This window comes from Oncorhynchus mykiss, chromosome 19 (assembly GCF_013265735.2).
Source record: "Oncorhynchus mykiss isolate Arlee chromosome 19, USDA_OmykA_1.1, whole genome shotgun sequence".
Classification (NCBI taxonomy): Eukaryota; Metazoa; Chordata; class Actinopteri; order Salmoniformes; family Salmonidae; genus Oncorhynchus; species Oncorhynchus mykiss.
In genome coordinates, this window is record NC_048583.1 from 29,277,759 (window position 1) to 29,298,323 (window position 20,565).

General features: G+C 43.8%; 1 protein-coding gene across 4 annotated transcripts in view; it reads left to right on the forward strand.

Annotated features, from left to right (window-relative positions):
* The first annotated feature begins 289 nt into the window (after positions 1-289).
* The window catches only part of LOC110498325 (alpha-(1,6)-fucosyltransferase), a 118,145-nt gene continuing 97,869 nt past the window's right edge, over positions 290-20,565 (forward strand). For 2 of the 4 annotated variants that reach the window (XM_036954610.1, XM_036954612.1), the window contains exon 1: positions 290-466. The gene's annotated coding sequence lies outside the window, so the exon portion shown is untranslated. The remainder of the gene's footprint in view (positions 467-20,565) is intronic. The other 2 variants (XM_036954611.1, XM_036954614.1) reach the window with 1 other exon arrangement.

Below are 20,565 nucleotides of genomic sequence, written 5' to 3' on the forward strand. Positions count from 1 at the left end.
TCCTCATTGAATTATGTGATTACACACTTTCTTCTGATTTTTCAGGGCCTCACACATTGATATCATGAAGACACCTGGTTATTACACCCACTTTTGGACACCGAATTGATCTGTTCAATATCCACTTATATTCTGGTAATATCAAATACCCCCATATAAAAAAAAGTGTAGAAGACAATTTCGTTCAATAGGTTCAAATTTGGACTAACAACGCATCAGAAGACTGTGTGCGGCTCGAAACCGCTCATTGAAGTGACTCAAGCATGCGCAATGCAGCCCTGTGTCAATTCAAGTAGCCCCAGTAGAGGCCAAGCAGAGCGGAGTGACTACTCGGGCTCGCGTAGCAGTCTCCTTTCCCAGTTCCTGTTTCCGCCTTTCAGTCTTCAGACAGCTTAACAACTTAAAGCATCATCGTCAGGCAGAAAATAGACCTTGAAGAAATCCAAGCTTTATGAGGTAAAGCCCGGTAAGACATTTTTCCTTACTGTGTGTGCAGAAAACGAATAGGAATGTGTGTCTGCGCGGACTCCTTTATCCCTCCATCCCTGGCCTGTTGCTATTTGCCTGCTTCGACCGCAGCCGAGAGGTAACAAAATAGCGGGCAGGGATTCACGAACGAGGCTCCGTTAGAATTCCTGTCGTCCTTTTCAAATTCAAATGCGTTTGTGCATAGGAATTTGTCGGAGGTTCATGCCTTCATTTTTGCTACTATGTGCACAACGGTCATGTTAAAATGGTATAAAGTATGACAGCGACAATTCAGACGCCAGGCAGGGACAATAAACTGCGATTTCTCTCCCATATTACCTCTAAAATGAGTGCTGTGTTGAAAGAAAGCGCTCACATTTGTGAAGCTTTCTTATAAACAAACGAAATACTTAGCCAATGTTTTCTGTGGCTATATCGACTGTTATTTTGTGAAGTCAGCTTGCGTCGGTGGCTGCTCCCTTGTCCATCGTGCTGTGTCGAATCAAAACTCATCTTGAGCAGCCCCGCTATTTTTCAGACATTGGTTGAAGCCGATGAAAAGTAGCCTACCTCATTTTGGATATGCATTCTGTTGTTTTTGTGCAGATGATCCAGCATAAACAAAATAGTTGAGTAATACGCCTATAACACACGCACACACGCACGCACACACACCCACACAATGTGTACATTGTTTACGTTTAGTTTTCGGCTCAACTCCGTAATCATGCTATGCAAATTATGTTTTTCATTATTATGTGTTCTCTCGTGTTTGTATTTCTTGACTACAGTTACCACATACCACAGTAGGCATAGTATAAAAAGATACTGCTGATAGTTCATAGATAGGTCTATTTGCTTGTGCACGCACACTTTACAGACTTCCCTTTTGAATTCAAAGAAAACCCTGTAGCCGGTTATGGCCAACATTGGCCCACAGCTGGTTGATCGGAAATGGGACGTCTTGAGATGTAAACATGCAACTAGGGACTGTAGCCCAGTCAACCTGCCTGGGCCATCTGTGGGATAATAGCCCTAGAATGACCCATGAATCCTGATACATTACTGTGTGAATAGTATAATCTAGTACCAGCAGGACTATTATAGTAGTATTAGGTCTTTAATGTTACAATTTTGACCATTTCACGTTATTGATGTGCTACGACTGTAAAGATATGATAGTATTTCACAGCTTCATTTGTCTTAGAGAATTAAGATGGTATTCCGCTAATTCAAATGACCTGCTTTGCCAAGCGTACAGTAATTATGAGCTATGTAATGTGAATGTCTCGTCTTGTCCTCTGTTTGGGGTGATTGCACAAAGTTGAATTATATTAACAAGGCCTTTGTATGCACAATTGGCCAATTCATGAATCTCGAATTCCAATTTCCATGTTACGATTCTCTCTGCCACGTTACAGACATAATTCATGAAGTAAAACCACAGCGATGACAGGCTACCACCACATTCTGATTTTAAGGTTTCACAATTAGTTATTTTTAAATAAATCATCTTACATATTCAAGTCAAGGGAAGGCGAGAGGACGGGATGGTTGAGAGACAACAGTGTCTCTCACCTTTCATCTTATTTGAATTGTTCCAAGTATGTGTAGTGGACATCATGGATACTATAGTAATTGCTATAAGCATATCATAGGACTACTGTAGGCCTACCACGTAAACAGTTTAATTTATCCCTGTAGGCAAGAGAAGACTGATGAAGACTCTTCATGCTAGATTTCTAATCATGTTTCACATGTGTTACAGATGTAGGATCTTAATTTGAGCCAGTTTCCGACAGCAGAAGAATAATCCTACAGCAACAGGACATGTGAATTGTTATGTGGATCATAATTGATGGACATTTTTGTAGGGGTTGATACATTTTTGGTTAGGGCGAGTCAATTCTGAAATTCCAAAGTGGAATTGACAAACTACAGAAGCCCTTTTAAAACTCAAAACCACTGCAAGAAAATTCTCAGTAACAAAACAGTGGTCAACTTCAGATCCGACACGCTGCTAACTTAAATTAAGACTAAAAAGCACATTTTTGTTTTCCTACATTTTTTATGATATTTTGACATTGCAGCTGGCCCATCTAGCAGAAACCGCTCAGTTCTGCCTCCAGGGCAAGACTCATGACAATAGGGGTCAACCTGCAATTAGGCCAGGAGAGCTGTATATCTAACAGTAACAATTAATTTGATGCGAGTGCTCTGCTGCTATCCAACACTTGCAGGAATTTAATCTCATGCTTTGTTGAAGTAGCCACTGCCCCCATTGTGTTCATACTAGAAAAGCTTTTATGTTATTGAGCTTTAGGATCACTTCCTTTCAAAACATTACACTTGAACAGGTCCTCCAAATTATAAACATGTAAAGGGATAGGCTATATGATAGATATGTACACATGAAGTCAGAAGTTTACATACACTTAGGTTGGAGTCATTAAAAATCGTTTTTCAACCACTCCACAAATGTCTTGTTAACAAACTATAGTTTTGGCAAGTCGGTTAGGACATCTACTTTGTGCATGACACAAGTCATTTTTCCAATAATTGTTTACATACAGTGAATTATAAGTGAAATAATATGTATCACAATTTGAGTGGGTCAGATGTTTACACACACTAAGTTGACTGTGCCTTTAAACAGCTTGGAAAATTCCAGAAAATAATGGCATGGCTTTAGAAGCTTCTGATAGGCTAATTTACATAATTTGAGTCAATTGGAGGTGTACCTGTGGATGTATTTCAAGGCCTACCTTCAAACTCAGTGCCTCTTTGCTTGACATCATAGGAAAATCAAAATAAATCAGCCAAGACCTCCACAACTCTGGTTCATCCTTGGGAGCAATTTCCAAACGCCTGAAGGTACCACATTCATCTGTACAAACAATAATACGCAAGTATAAACACCATGGGACCATGCAGCTGTCATACCGCTCAGGAAGGAGACGCGTTCTGTCTCCTAGAGATGAACGTACTTTGGTGCGAAAAGTGCAAATCAATCCCAGAACAACAGCAAAGGACCTTGTGAAAATGCTGGAGGAAACAGGTACAAACGTATCTATATCCACAGTAAAACAAGTCCTATGTCGGCATAACCCGAAAGGCCTCTCAGCAAGGTAGAAGCCACTGCCCCACCAAATTCACCATAAAAAAGCCAGCCTACGGTTTGCAACTGCACATGGGGACAAAGATCGTACTTTTTGGAGAAATGTCATCTGGTCTCATGAAACAAAATAGAACTGTTTGGCCATAATGACCATTGTGGTTAGAGCGTTGGACTAGTAACCGGAAGGTTGTGAGTTCAAACCCCCGAGCTGACAAGGTACAAATCTGCTGTTCTGCCCCTGAACAGGCAGTTAACCCACTGTTCCTAGGCCGTCATTGAAAATAAGAATTTGTTCTTAACTGACTTGCCTGGTTAAATAAAGGAAAAATAAAAATAAAAATTGTTAGGTTTAGAGGAAAAAGGGGGAGGCTTGCAAGCCGAAGAACACCATCCCAACTGTGAAGCACCGGGGTGGCAGCATCATGTTGTCGGGGTGCTTTGCTGCAGAAGGGACTGGTGCACTTCACAAAATAAATGGCATCATGAGGTCGGAAAATTACGTGGATAAATTGAAGCAACATCTCAAGACATCAGGTGAAGCTTGGTCTCAAATGGGTCTTCCAAATGGACAATAACCCCAAGCATACTTCCAAAGTTGTGGCAAAATGGCTTAAGGACAACAAAGTCAAGGTATTGGAGTGGCCGTCACAAAGCCCCTGACCTCAATCCTACAGAAAATGTGTGGGCACAACTGAAAAGTGTGTGAGCAATCAACCTGGGCTTGGGTTGATGGAAGCCTTGGTTTCCGGAAATGTTTACGCGATCACCTGTGTGCCCCAAAGGTGTTAGTTGTTATTAGATGTGTGCCGAATAGTCAGACAAAACGAGTATCGTAACGGATATGGGCAATTTTCTGGATACGATTATAATCCGAGTATTTTTGGTAATTATCTGTGGAGAAAATAAATAAATAAATAAATATATATATATATATATATATATATATATATATATATATATATATATATATATATATATATATATATATATATATATATATATATATATATATATATATATACATTTTCGAATGCCAGCCAGCATCTTTCTAATGCCAGTCAGTCAAGTGAGGTCCTACGGGGTGTAAATAAGTCAACTGGCTAGTGTGCTTGTCTGTAAAGACGAGGCCGGGCTGTGCGTTAATCAGAGCAGCAGGATCAGATAGAGTGAGGCTGTATTTCTCTTGTCTACTCACTTCATCATTTCACCCAATCACTTTTCACTTCTCTTTTTCGGTCTGGTCATTGAGACTGCTGCTGCCTCCTTTTAGCCTGCTGCTATGCTAAATGAAATGGCAAGGACGTTTGCTATCACGCTATCAATGTGCATAATATCTAACAAGCGGGGCGAGGGTATGGAAGAAGGAATGAAACATCGATGCGCATTCTGACCGATAGCATGCTTCTCTGCCCGCTGCAAGTTGAGGAGACACAGGCCACACACACACATACACACACCCCTCCATGGCTCTTAATCAGCAGCTTGTTTGGTCTATAAATGTGCAGGGAGATAGATATTTTTGCCAACATCTACTTAGGCATATTAGAACATTTTCATTTTTTTGATCTGACCTATCAACTGTCAATTTACAGAAACGATTACCAGTACAAGTCTGGCCATGTCGGCACACCCCTAGTTGTCACGTTCCAGATATGATCACACTTTAACCACCTGTATGAGGTCCATGATCCGTATGAAGTGTTTGTGACCTACAGCTGCAGTGACTTACAGCCACAGGCTGAAACTTTGACAATGAATGGTCTTCTTTATATCCCCTTGTTGTTTGTTTCCTATAGTATTTAGATCTGAGCCCAGGGTATGTGCATTCTGGCACTGTTCACTGTGTTATCTAACAAGTCTGTCTTATAGCCTGGTCTACATTTCATGTAGATAAGATAGCAGAGGTCCAAGAGGCCATTGTTTCCTTTTTGCCTAGTTCGCAAATTGAATACTCATGTTACCTATTACTTGGAGGCTCGGCAAACTTTGTTTGTGAGTAGCATGAGTGAATTGAGTTGTAACAATAGACCAGCAAATACATTTTATTTTCCATATCCTTGTTCTGTTCTATTCTGGAAAGTTGAAAACACCATGTTTGTTGTAGGAACGAGCTCTGGTGTCTCTGGGGTAGGGTAGCTGAAATGTACCACATCTCTTTTGGGTTAGCTGTAAAAGTCTGTAAACCTGTCAGTGTTTGTTTGTCAAACATTACCATGGAGACTTGTGTTATCTATCCTCTACAACATTACCAATGAGGCAAACATCTATGCAGTTACATTTTGGTATATTATTTTTGACGATATATCGTGTTGTTTTGACAATATCGCAATGTTATTTTTCCGCTAGTTTGCTGTACCTGCAACAAAACTCCAGTATTATTCCTTCATAGCTTGCTCTCCACCTTCTTTTTAAATAGGGAGCCAATTTGTTTTCAGCACATACTTCCACGACTGATCATGGCTCCCTCTTGTCCCTCTGCAGCAGACATATGGTGAGAAATATGTTTGGAACATCGAATCGCAATACATATATCGCGTTGCAATACATATAGAATTGTGAGAACTATCGGCACCTAAGTATCGGTATCATATGGTCCCTGGTAATTCCCAGCCCCATACAACATGTGGCTTTCTCTAGTCTGTAGCCTACCAGCGTGGCCTTTGGTGACCCTTATATCACCACAGTCACCCAGATGGCTTCAGCACAGAAGAACCACACACAGCGCACACACACACACACACACACACAAATAAGGTCTCATTCTCATCTTTGGCACCAGTTTGCTCCGGTGTCTAACTATTCCCACTGAACATAGTAGAGCAGGATTGTAAGACCTATTGGAGGGCTGTGTTAAAAGTATGTTGTCATGTATTCTCACTGGGAGAAGCTCTTGTGCCATCTTAACTTTGCTGACGACGAGTCCATATATTTTATGACTGGATGGAGGGAGGGTGTGTGGGCTTGGCTATGTTAGTCATTGAATGGACAGAGGTAAAACATTAACTTGTGACCGTGGTATGACTCTAAAGGGTGTTCTGCTATAGCTGGGGAATTGCTGCTGATACTTATCTTTCAAGGTGTGTTCCACACAGGGTTAGCGGGAATAGAATAGAGGACATCTACAGTACCTGAGCCTCGGTGGATTGTTGCCAGGTGAAATGCACCCGTGTTGACTGCTGTAACGGAGAAGCCTCTATATTCTCTCATATTACATGGCAAAAGTAAGCTGATCAACCATAACCGAATATGTTGCGAAAGGAAGTATTGGTAATTACTACTGATTGCATTGGAAATCTTAAGAGATCATCAATTGACAGTTCAATGAGGTGGTTTTGATTGACAACGCTTCAGAGAGCCTTAACTATACAACCCCCCTTACACACACTCCGTTAGGCTCTTTATCCTTCTCTCTTTATTTCTCTCTCTTTCTCTACCCCACTCTCTCCCTCCCTCTCCATCCCCCCTCTGTCTCTTTATTTTTCTCTTTCATACCCCCCCCTCTCTCTCCCCTCTTATCTCTCTGCCTCCACATCCTCCTTTCCAATGTTCCAATGTTGTCGATATCCAGTGACAGCTCTCAGTGGGTTTCCATGGCGATGCCGGCAAAAAGGCAGGAATAAAGAAGTGCTGATTAGTTTTAATGATAGTGTCGCTTTTCCTTTCTTTCTGTTCGACTAGAGAAAATCTCGCTTAACAGGTGATTTTGTATGAAGTGTAAGAGGAAGAGGGGTTGGTGCGTGTATGTGTGATGGATGACAAACTGAGAAGTGACAGAGAGGGAGGGGCTAATCACACAGGCTGGATCTCTGGCAGTGACCCTATTTGTAGCGCACAACGCTTTACACATGATGAACGCTCTCGCTCTCTTAACTTCAATTCTATTCCATTTGCGTTATTGGCATGACGTAACAATGTACATATTGCCAAAGTGTGCTTTGGAGATTAAGTGATACATTTACAATAAAACCATAATTAAAATAAACATTATCAAGATTGTCACTGGGGGACTCTCTCTTTCTCTCTTTCTGCCCAGTATGATGTGGTGAAACCTCACCAAGCCCCATCTTGGCATCTGTATTATTCATGCAGAGAAAGCAGAGATGATCGAGCCATCATGCCTCATCTTACAAGAGACCCGTGTGTGTGTGTGTGTGCGTGCGTGCGTAGCCAGTCAGTGTAGTTGTCCCCATCGGTCCTGACCGTCACAGTGCCCACAGCCCAACAGGGACTTTTGATCAGCTATAAATAAATCTCTCTCTCTCTCCCTGGCTGCAGTGTGGAGTCAAAACTGCATCCCGAATGGCACCCTATTCCATATTTAGTGCACTATGTTTGACCAGGGCTCTGGTAAAAAGTAGTGCATAATATAGGGAATAGGGTGCCATTTGGGATGCAGTCAATGTGAAGCGTCCTTCATGCAGCTGCCTGGAAGCAGCTCTGCTCTGCTCTGACATTACCAGGCACCGAAAGGGGAATAGAACAACAGTCCTCATATGACCTGCTCCTGCGCAGACTGGCACTTCTTCATTTATTTGACTACATAAAGAAATGCATGCAGGTTTTACTGCATGCATTTACAGGCAGGCAAACAGGCCAGGAGCTTGCAGCTCGTGTACTACTCAGTCCTCATACTCAAAAAACTGTGTGTGTGTGTGTGACTTTCCTAGACACGCTTGGTCAAACAGAGCCCCCCCCTGGCCCCCCCTTCAGAGTCCCCAGGGGTAAGACTTGGACAGTCGACACAGAGGAGAGAGAGGGAGGGAAACTCACTCATAACAGTCACCTCACAGTCACACATGGCCCAAGGGAGAGAGAGAGAGCTTATTCAAATTGATGGAAGTTGGAAGAAAGGCATCGGGATGAAATTTAAATGTACATAATATTTATGTCCCCTGCTGTGAGAGGGTTCGGATTATGTTCTTTAGGCGATATACCATATATACCGAAGGTATGATTTTCAGTACTGCTTCTGCCCCCCGCTTTGCTAGGGCTGAGGGTGTGCGTGCTACACTACTGCTTATAGCTAGATGTAAGTTAACTGTCTAAAATGTGGCAAATCAATTATATCCAGCTTAGGGCTCCAGCTGTGGATTTGGTTTGCTAACTTAGTGGCTAGATGATAAGATCAAGCTTCTGAGACATTCAATTCCCCGATGGATGAAGATCCATGTTGCCTGAATAGTTTTGTGTGTCAAAATTCAGAATTCTTTAAAGCTTTAGATCCCAATATAATTTTTGAATGTGTAGATTACTGAGCATTTTCAAGCTAAAGCTAATTTTCTCACACATTTCAAACAAACAAACAGAGATGGCTCAAAAATAACAAATTCAAAGAACAAATGAAGATTACAAGTTAACTTAGTTTAAAAGAGCACAACCTCTGCTTTGATATGACACAACATTCATGTCTCCATATCCTCTCATGCTCTGTCAGGTTTGATGGGAACGTTGCTGCACAGCTATTTTTCAGGTCTCTCCAGGTATGTTTGATCGGGTTCAAATCCAGGGTCTGGCTGGGCCACTCAAGGACATTCAGAGACTTGTCCCGAAGCCACTCGTGCATTGTCTTGGCTTTGTACTTAGGGCCGTTGTCCTGTTAGCCTTTAACCTTTAGACTTTAGCCGTACCCTTATCTTACTCCTCCTCTGTTCCTCTGGTGATGTAGAGGTTAACCCAGGCCCTGCAGCCCCCAGCATCACTCCCATTCCCCAGGCGCTCTCATTTGTTGACTTCTGTAACCGTAAAAGCCTTGGTTTCATGCATGTTAACATTAGAAGCCTCCTCTCGAAGTTTGTTTTATTCACTGCTTTAGCACACTCCACCAACCCGGATGTCCTAGCCGTGTCTGAATCCTGGCTTAGGAAGGCCTCGAAAAATCCAGAAATTTCCATCCCTAACTTTAACATTTTCCGACAAGATAGAACTGCCAAAGGGGGCGGAATTGCAATCTACTGCAGAGATAGCCTGCAGAGTTCTGTCATACTATCCAGGTCTGAACCCAAACAGTTCAAGCTTCTACCTTTAAAAAATCCACCTTTCCAGAAACAAATCTCTCACCGTTGCCGCTTGTTATAGACCCCTTTCAGCCCCCAGCTGTGCCCTGGACACCATATGTGAATTGATTGCCCCACATCTATGTTCAGAGTTCGTACTGCCACGGGACCTAAACTGGGACATGCTTAACACCCCGGCCATCCTACAATCTAAGCTAGATGCCCTCAATCTCACACATTATCAAGGAATCTCCCAGGTACAACCCTAAATACGTAACCATGGGCACCCTCTTAGATATCATCCTGCCCAACTTGCCCTCTAAATACACTTCTGCTGTCTTCAACCAGGATCTCAGCGATCACTGCTTCATTGCCTGCATGCGTAATGGGTCTGCGGTCAAACGACCACCCCTCATCACTGTCAACGCACCCTAAAACACTTCAGCGAGCAGGCCTTTCTACCTGGCCCGGGTATCCTGGAAGGATACTGACGTCATCCCGTCACTAGAGGTTTGCCTGGTTGCTCTTCAAAAGTGCTTTCCTCTCCATCTTATATTAGCATGCCCCATTCAGAAAATGTAGAACTAAGAACAGATATAGCCCTTGGTTCACCCCAAACTTGACTTCCCTTGACAAGCACAAAAACATCCTGTGGCGTTCTGCATTACCATTGAATAGTCCCGCGATATGCACCTTTTTCAGGGAAGTCAGGAACCAATACACTCAGTCATTTAGGAAAGCTAAGGCTAGCTTTTTCAAACAGATATTTGCTTCCAGTAGCACTAATTTCAAAAAGTTTTGGGACACTGTAAAGTCCATGGAGAACAAGAGCACCTCCTCCCAGCTGCCCACTGCGCTGAGGATAGGAAACATTGTCACCACGATTTTAAATCTACGAAAATCGATCATTTCAATAAACATTTTTCTACGGCTGGCCATGCTTTCCACCTGGCTACCCCTACCCCAGCCAACATCTCAGCACCCCCTGCAGCAACCCCCCCCGCACCCCGCTTCTCCTTCACCCAAATCCAGACAGCTGATGCTCTTCCTAAAATTTACCCCCGCCATTGTTGCAACCCCTATTACTAGCCTATTCAACCTTTCTTTCATATCATCTGAGATCCCCAAAGATTGGAAAGCTGCCGCGGTCATCCCCCTCTTCAAAGGGGGAGACACTCTAGACCCGAACTGTTATAGACCTATATCCATCCATTGTCTTATTGACTGTACGTTTGTTTATATGTAACTGTGTTGTTTTTTGTGTCGCACTGCTTTGCTTTATCTTGGCCAGGTCGCAGTTGTCAATGATAACTTGTTCTCAACTGGCCTACCTGGGTAAATAAAGGTGAAATAAAAATGTTTTAAATATTGGTGGTGTGCTGCAGAGATGGTTGTCCTTCTGGAAGGTTCTCCCATCTCCACAGAGTAACTCTAGAGCTTTGTCAGAGTGACCATCGGGTTCTTGATCACCTCACTGACCAGGCCCTTCTCTCCTGATTTGGCCAGCTCTAGGAAGAGTCTTGGTGGTTAGAAACTTGTTTCATTTATGAGTGATGAAGGCCACTGTGTTCTTAGGGACCTTCAATGCTGCAGAAATGTTTTAGTACCCTTCCCCAGATCTGTGTCTCGATACAATCCTGTCTCGGAGCTCTACGGATAATTCCTTTCGACCTCATGGCTTGGTTTTTGGTCTGACATGCACTGTCAACTGTGGGACCTTTATATAGACAGGTGTGTGCTTTTCCAAATCATGTCCATTTATTTGAAATTACCCCAGGTTTCTACAACTTGATTGGAGTCCACGTCTCAGTGATGATCAATGGAAACAGCATGCACCTGAGATCAATTTTGAGTCTCATAGCAAAGGGTCTGAAAACTTCTATAAATAAGGTATTTCTGTTTTGTATTGTCAATCCATTTACAGAAATGTCTAAACTTGTTTTCACATTGTCATTATGGGGTATTGATGAGGATTTTTTATTTATTTAATCCGTTTTAGAATGAGGCTGTAACATAACAAGAAGTAGAAAAAGGGAAGGGGTCTGAAAACTTTCTGAATGCACTGAATGTTTCACAGACTTCAAGACTCAAGGTCAGATGATATATTTAGCTGGTTGAAGCATGATTCATCACTCCGTGGGATGCGTTTCCACTGCTCCGGAGTCTAATCGTGGCGAGCTTTTCACCACTCCAGCCGACGCTTGACATTGAACATGGTTATCTTAGGCTTGTGTGCGGCTGCTCAGCCATAGAAACAAATTTCAAGAAGCTCCCGACAAAACAGTTATTGTGCTGACGTTGCTTCCAGAGGCAGTTTGGAACTCTGTAGCGAGGGTTGTAACCGAGGACAAACGGTTTTTACGCTCGTCAGCACTCGGCAGTCCCATTCTGTGAGCCTGTGTGGCCTACCACCCCGCGGCTGAGACGTTTTATGCTCCTAGACGTTTCAGCGTCACAATAACAGCACAAAGATTTGACGAACTGACTTGTTGTTGGAAAGGTGGCATCCTATGACAGCGCCACGTGGAAAGTCACTGAGCTCTTCAATAACGCCATTCTACTGCTAATGTTTGTCTATGTAGATTGCATAGCTGTGTGCTTGATTTTATACACCTGTTAGCAACAGGTGTGGCTGAAATAGTCTAATCCACTAATTTGAAGGGGTGTCCACATACTTCTGTTTATAAATCAAATCAAATTGTATTTTTCACATGCACATGTTTAGCAGATGTTATTGCGGGTGTAGCGAAATGCTTGTGTTTCTACCTCTAACAGTGCAGTAACATCTATCGATGTGGATAAGTGGGTCCTCCCTCTGCTGTTTCCTGAAGTCCACGAACAGCTCCTTTGTTTTTTTTAACGTTATGTGAGAGGTTATTTTCCTGGCACCACACTCCCAGGGCCCTCACCTCCTCCCTGTAGACTGTCTCGTCATTGTTGGTAATCAGGCGTACTACTGTTGTGTCGTATGCAAACTTGATGTTTGAGTTGAAGGCGTGCGTGGCCATGCAGTCATGGGCTCTAGTTTTGAGGATCAGCGAAGTGGAGGTGTTGTTTCCTACCTTTACCACCTAGGGCAGCCTGTCAGGAAGTACAGGACCCAGTTGCACAGGGTGGGGTTCAGACCCAGGGTCTCGAGCTTAATGATGAGCTTGGAGGGTACTATGGTGTTGAATGCTGAGCTATAGCCAATTAACAACATTCTTACATAGGTATTCCTCTTGTCCAGATGGGATAGGGCAGTGTGCAGTGCGATGGCGATTGCATTGTCTGTGAATTTATTGGGGCGGTAAGCAAATTGAAGTGGGTCTAGGGTTTCAGTTAAGTTAGAGGTGATATGATCCTTGACTAGTCCCTCAAAGCACTTCATGATGACAGAAGTGAGTGCTACTCATTTAGTGTGTGTTTAGTGAGTGTTAGTCATTTAGTTCAGTTACCTTTGCTTTCTTGGTGTACAGTGTGTTACCACAGCTGCTTAGAATTGACTGAAGCACAACCAGAAATACCACAGCACTTACACTGGCACCCTCATTCTTAATTCACACTGTTGATGTCATACACCAATATACTATTATATAGTGTTTCATATATTTTCTCTGTTGCACTGTGGGTAGTCAGAAGGCTTTGCTCATCACTTAGTACTCACACAATTCTGGCACAAAGTCAAAATGTACTGGCACAATGTCATTCAGCATTTCAAGTAAGCGCAGTGCCAAGTCAGCGCCAACTACAGTTGGGCCCCACCCTCGGCTGTTTATCTCGATGCCTTTGTCACATAGAGACACTGTCTCTGAAGACAAGCGAGAGGGGGAGAGAGAAGAGGGAAAGACAGGGAGAGGGAGAGAAAGAGAGGGAGGAAGAAGGGGAGAGAGAAACGGAAGAATGGTGTAAGAGAGGCCTGAAGCAGTGAGGGGTGGTGGGGGGGGGGGGTTAAATTAGCCTTGTGTTCCTGATGTGTCTTGATGAATTCTCTGTCCTCGCTCTCGTCTCCTCCTCTGCATCACTCAGCAGTGACTCGCCTGGTGATGTAATGTAATGCGCTGCCTCGGCTCCACTGGAGCATGTGGTGGAGGGGATCCATAGAGCCTTGTGGCATTCTTTCTAACGTTCCAGTCTAACATTCTAACAGTGTTCTAATGGCCTCTCTGGGACAATTAAGCACCTCAGAAGCCAAGCTCTTAGAGCTGTTAGTGCTTCTGTGGGAGGATATGCACTGCCAGGGGCAACGGCTGGACAGGGCGGGCGAGTGAGTGGGTAAGGGAGAGGGGAGGGAGGGAATTTGTGTGTGTGTAAGGGGGTTTCAGGTCATGTTTAGCTAAGGTTATGAAGCTGGTCAGATCTGAATGTGTTAGGTCAAACAAGGGTAAGCCAGGGATTCAATGCCATACAACTCTCCTTCCGTGGCCTCCAACTGCTCTTAAATACAAGTAAAACCAACCGATTGCTGCCCGCGCCCGTCCAGCATCACTATTCTGGTTGGCTCGGACTTAGAATATGTGGGCAACTACAAATACCTAGGTGTCTGGTTAGACTGTAAACTCTCCTTCCAGACTCACATCAAACATCTCCAATCCAAAGTTAAATCTAGAATTGGCTTCCTATTTCACAACATAGCATCCTTCACACATGCTGCCAAACATACCCTTGTAAAACTGACCATCCTATCGACCCTCGACTTCGGCCATGTCATTTACAAAATAGCCTCCAATACCCTACTCAATAAATTGGATGTAGTCTATCACAGTGCCATCCGTTTTGTCACCAAAGCCCCATATAATACCCACCACTGCGTCCTGTAGGCTCTCGTTTGCTGGCCATCGCTTCATACTCGTCGCCAAACCCACTGGCTCCAGGTCATCTACAAGACCCTGCCAGGTAAAGTCCCCCCTTATCTCAGCTCGCTGGTCACCATAACAGCACCCACCCTAGCATGCGCTCCAGCAGGTATATCTCTCTGGTCACCCCCAAAACCAATTCTTCCTTTGACCGCCTCTCCTTCCAGTTCTCTGCTGCCAATGACTGGAACGAACTACAAAAATCTCTGAAACTGGAGACACTTATCTCCCTCACTAGCTTTAAGCACCAGCTGTCAGAGCAGCTCACAGATTACTGCACGTGTACATAGCCCATCTATAATTTAGCCCAAACAACTAGCTCTTCCACTACTTTATTTATTTATTTATTTAGCTCCTTTGCACCACATTATTTATATTAATACTTTGCACATTCTTCCACTGCAAATCTGCCATTCCAGTGTTTTACTTGCTATATTGTATTTACTTCGCCACCATGGCCTTTTTTTGCCTTTACCTCCCTTATCTCACCTCATTTGCTCACATCGTATATAGACTTATTTTTCTACTGTATTATTGACTGTATGTTTGTTTTACTCCATGTGTAACTCTGTGTTGTTGTATGTGTCCCGAAGCCACTCCTGCGTCGTCTTGGCTGTGTGCTTAGGGTCATTGTCCTGTTGGAAGGTGAACCTTCGCCGCAGTCTGAGGCCCTGAGCGCTCTAGAGCAGTTTTCATCAATGAACTCTCTGTACCCTGCTTCATTCATCTTTCCCTTGATCCTGACTAGTCTCCCAGTCCCTGCCGCTGAAAAACATCCCCACAACATGATTCTGTCACCACCGTGCTTCACCATAGGGATCGTGCCAGGTTTCCTCCAGATGTGAGGCTTGGCATTCAGGCCAAAGAATTCAATCTTGGTGTCATCAGACCAGATAATCTTGTTTCTCAAGAGTGCTAGCTGGTTAGCGTCGCTAGCATGCTAGCTAGCTAATGACAATACACCATAGTCGTAGGTCTGCAAAATCAAGCAAATGGAACTGAACTCATGGCAAAATCATGTTTTGACATTGTAGTGGCAATTGATGTCATGGTTGCTTGTTTTTTGCTTAGCGACATTGCAAACAACATATTTTTGGCATTTAACTATGTATCTAATCCGATTTCCAGAACGCATTAGTTTAACCCTCAAGTTGTGTCATGTACTGTCATGTTGTGTCTTGTTTCTGTCCTTTCCCTTCACCCTGTCTCCCTCTGCTGGTCGTTGTTAGGTTACCTTTTCTCCCCCTCTTTCCCCCAGCTGTGCCTTGTCTCCTCCTAACTACCTCGTCACCCCTTTTCCCACCTGTTCCCTTTTTCCCTCTGATTAGTCCTCTATATCTCTCTCTGTTTCTGCTCCTGTCTTTGTCGGATTCTTGTTTGTGTTGTTCATGCCTGAACCAGACTATCGTCATGTTTGCTGCAACCTTGTCCTGTCCTGTCGGAACCTGCCGGTCCATCTGAGCCTACGTTTTGTTTTGTTATTAAAGAAGCTCTGTTTACGTTAATTCGCTTTTGGGTCCTCATTCACGCACCGTAACAAGTTGAGCCTAAAGCATTAAAAAAAAAGCCAACCAAATGATATGGTTGTTGGAAATATAATTGGCTATTCTAAGCATTAAGGGTTAAGAGTATATGAAAATTGTTTCCACAGAAAAGTTATATATTCTCTGGCATCTGGAAGTATAATGTAACGTAGCAGGTGTAAAAGATACACCCGAGACTAGATCCCCCACATTCTGGTATTGACGAGAAGAATAAAAAACTGTCAGGGCAGGAGCTCTTCTGCACTGTTCAACCAATCCAGTAAATGCGGAGGAGGAGTTGAGATGGTGTCGCCTTGTTAACGTCCAAAAGTGAGTCCCGTCACAGGGTGCCTTTCCATTTCCCCTGAAAACCAGAGCATGCTCTGGTTGTTGGTGTGTGTGTGTGTGTATGTGTGTTGATATGTGTGTTGATGTGTGTTGATATGTGTGTGTGTGTGTGTAAGAGAGTGTGTGTATCTGCCCAATAGGTCAATGCACTGTGTGCAACAGTGTCAGGGTTACACCTGTAGTGCAGGAACAGGGGATTTCTCCACTAAGAGGATTCTTCAGGATATGACTGGATTGGCCTGATTGGATTTCCCCAACCGCTGATTCATACCCTGAGTCTTCCACTTTCACCTACCTCACAGTAGTACAGTAGACTACTATATTATAGACCTTCAGTTACAGTAGCACCGTAGCCAACTCGACAGTACATGCTCTGTTTTCTCTCTCTACTCTTGTCTGTAGTGGGAAGTCCCATTTTGATAACATAATTGAACTTTTTTATTTTATTACATTTTAACAGCACCGATTTATAGCCTGCCTACACAGCACAGTAGCACAGTTCTCTTCTATACATGCTCTGTCTACTATGAGTGTGTAATGGTCCCACACTCCCAGTTTGACAACACACTGTATCAAGAATGTTTTAGTTTGTTTGCTGAGCAGAGTGGCTGCACTCAACGGGCTAGTTCAACATTTTGGCAATTAAGTACTTTTTTCTACTTACCCAGAGTCACATGAACTCGTGGAAAGAATTGGTTTGTTTCTTGCCGCATGCAAGCTTCTCCTGTCGACTTATAGTCATTGTGCTGCCGCTAGTCGGCAATGGTTCCAGGATCTACCTCTACCTTCCTTCATACTGGACACGGAGACATACACATTCTATCCATGAGTTCATCTGACTGGGTAAGTAAAAAAGGGCCAAAATGTCAAACTATCCCTTTAAAAGGCATAAGTTGACACACACCCTAAAAGTGTTTGTTGAAGTGCTGACTCCCTTTGAACATCATTGTGTTCAGTGTAGAGAATGTGTCCATCATCCATCCCACATATCCCCAGCTGACTGGACTGTACTGTGGTGATTGTGTGTTGCAGAGTGCTGGGTCAGAGCTCTGAAGCTAGCCAGTTGCAGTTGACTGCCCTGCCTGTCCCTTCCACTTTTTTTCTGATGGCTGTGGCTCTCAGAGATTTGAGTGGGGAGACAGAGATCCAACAGAGGGGAGACAAGGGTCAGAGCCCACAGGAAGCTCAGGCAGTTCAACAGGAAATTCAGAGTCTCTAGCCTTGAGTGTCTATGTCAGTACAGAGAAGACAGAGAGGAAGCACAACCTCCACCGCCTGTAGTCTGAGTTTCTCTCTTTCGTTTGTGTGTCTGTCTCATGTAGGTTTCACTTTATCTCTCTCTTTCTATTGCTCTTTCGCTCTCTTTCATTGCCCTCAAAGCCAAAGCCAGGCCACTGGTCCTTATACTCATCCTCTGACTCTCTGCCCTTTCTCTGCTCTCTCTCAACTGTCTTCTCACTCACTCTGTCTGTCTTTACTCTCTGCCCTACCACCTTTGGACAGCTACAAACATAGCTGCAAAGACAGGTAGATATAATTTGACATATTTACTGATGTTCAATGCCTAAGACATGGTCTATATACAATAGCATGGGTTGTCTTGGTTTTCAGGCTTGTCGTGTGTTGTTTATCTCTTTTCCATTTGTGACCCACCGCCTCACATATCGGTCTTATGTAGCAACATTTTAAATTGTGTTTTTTTGTTGTTGTTGAAAATGGGACAAGGACATTCCTGCCAGCCAAACCCTCCCCTAACCCGGACGACGCTGGGCCAGTTGTGCGCCGCCTCATGGCATACACATTTGTTATTAAGGCACCTGTCGTGGCCGGCTGCGATACAGCCAGGGATTGAACCAGGGTCTGTAGTGACGCCTCACTGCGATGCAGTGCCTTAGACCGCTGTGCCACTTGGGAGTCCCTTCAATTTTGATATATATTTTTTATTAGGTTCAAATCCCTCTCCTGTAAAGTAGTGGCGTGCAACATACGCCTAGCTTCCTGAAACAAGTCACATTTAACCAAACTGATCCAAATCTGAATCTATTTCTTTTTTGTCACCTCGCTTGTTTATTTGTTTATGAGTGTAACTGTACTGTGCTGATGGCCAGGTGTGTGTGAGAGAGGGAGAGAGGGGGAGAGAGAGATAGATAGATAGAGAGGTCCAGGTGTGTGACTGTGGTCCCCGCTGGCATGTGTCTCAGCTTAGTTACCTGGCAGCCAGGCCCTGGCACTGCTGGAGGCTTTCACCGTTACGTCAGGTAGGGTGGCTCAGGTGTGCCCCACACTGTGTGACGAGCTCACGCCACAACATCAATGACAAGAACAAAGTGGATAGGGTTGCAAATACGATTTGACAAACATTTTTTTTTTAAAGCAAACATTACTGGAGACACCTTTTTCTAGAGTTTTCTAGAGTAGAGATTTACAGTTGCTAATTAATTGTAAATAAGCCAATTGTTCCACCCCACGGTTAGCCAAGAAGATTAGCTAGTTAGTTAAAGTGGTGCGAAGAAGATTAGCTGGTTATCTAAAGTGGTTTACAGTTTGTTAGCCAATCACTCTTAAGACTATTTTGCTCTTTTGTGACCCGCCTTCCATGCATTTTTACTTCCCATGTGTATTCCAGCAACTTTCCCCAAATTCCCAAGTCCTGGTTGGAAGATTCCCAGAATAATGAGGTATTCAGCAGGAAATCTGTAATCCTCCAATCAGGACCTCTGGGAGACCCGATTCAGTAACATGGGATGAGAGGGATGGAGTAGGTTTGACTGCAGGCGGCTGCACCAGTTCATAGTGTAGAGGTTAAGGGGCTTGTATGTAAGTAAGCCTTTCGCTGTAAGGTCGACACCTGTTGTATTCGGCGCAAATACAATTGGATTTCAAATGAGAGGAGTTGAACTTATTGTACTTTCTCCATCATTAACAGGTTAATGGATTGGGTACACTATATTACATGCCAGCTCTTCTTCGTAAAAGTCTCCTTACCTCAATTGTACTTCCTGGATATTTTAAAGGTTAAATCAAATCTGTTGTGACTGACTGACTGAATGAATGAAAAGACTGTCTGGCTCGCTGACTGACTGAATGGATTCTCTGGCCTCAGTTTGACCAGAGGCACTACTGCTGTAATTATAGCAACTGAGTGGAACACCATGAGTAAAACCATTTGTCATTATCGCCGCTGCGGCTGCTGTTTTACTGAAACGGAGCAATTTTGGTCAAACCTCTACAAATGTGGTTTATTTTTATGGAATAAAAATCCCTGTTCTATGTTCTATGAACAAACACTTCTCTCTCTCCCCCACCTCTCTCTCCCTCTCTCTCTCAACCACAAGAGTGAGGCTGTGCTAAGGCGACGTACCATTACCCATACGCCGTACACACAGATTAATTTTATTTACTGCAAATGACGTTTCCAGTGGTGTCACTGTTTGTAACCATACTTCGGGAGGTAAATGGATTGTTGTTCCCTTCAGTAATGCTGAGCTGAGACAGTCAGACTGTGCTGAGGTAGAGAGGTAAGGCAGCGGCAGAGGATATGATAGATGAGGAAGAGGCAGAAGAGAGAGGAGTCAGCGAAGACAGAGGCAGCAAGAGGAGGAGGCAGAGGAAATGACAGAGAAAGTGAATGCTGTGCAGCCATATGTCACCAGGCAAGACTGTTTTTCTCCCCCCCTCCTCCACTATCTTTTCTCTGAGCTATTTCAGAGTGTAAGGTACTGCTTGGGCTGGCTGGGAGACAGCTGAAAAGACAGAGACAGAGGAGAGCCAGACAAACAGCCAGCCAGCTCTCTCTCTCTCCCTCCCTCCCTCCCTCCCTCCCTCCCTCCCTCCCCACTCCTCTGCTGATTAATTGTTTGGTTAGTGATGTGTGCTATTCTACTCTCCCTAGCTCTCGCTAGCTCTCTTCTCACTCTCCCTCTTTCTCTGTCTCTCTCTTTCTTGCACTTTCTCTTCACTTTTACACCCTCTCTATCTCCCCTCCGCTCTCTCATTTTCTCTTTCTCTTCCTCCCCCCTCTCTCTTTCTCTATCTCTCTGTCTCTTTCTCTCTCTCTCCCCTATATAAAACACAGTGTGTGTTGTGGAAGGAATCCTGTTGTTATTGTAATGTTGACCAGAGCTCAGACATTCTTCTCTACCCACATGCTGCTCCTAGGAGAGAAGATATAGGACACACACACATATGTTTGTTTTACTATTCTTGTGTGGACCAAACTGATTGATTCCCATTCAAAACCTTATTTTCCCTAACCTTAACCCCAAAACCCTGACCCTAAA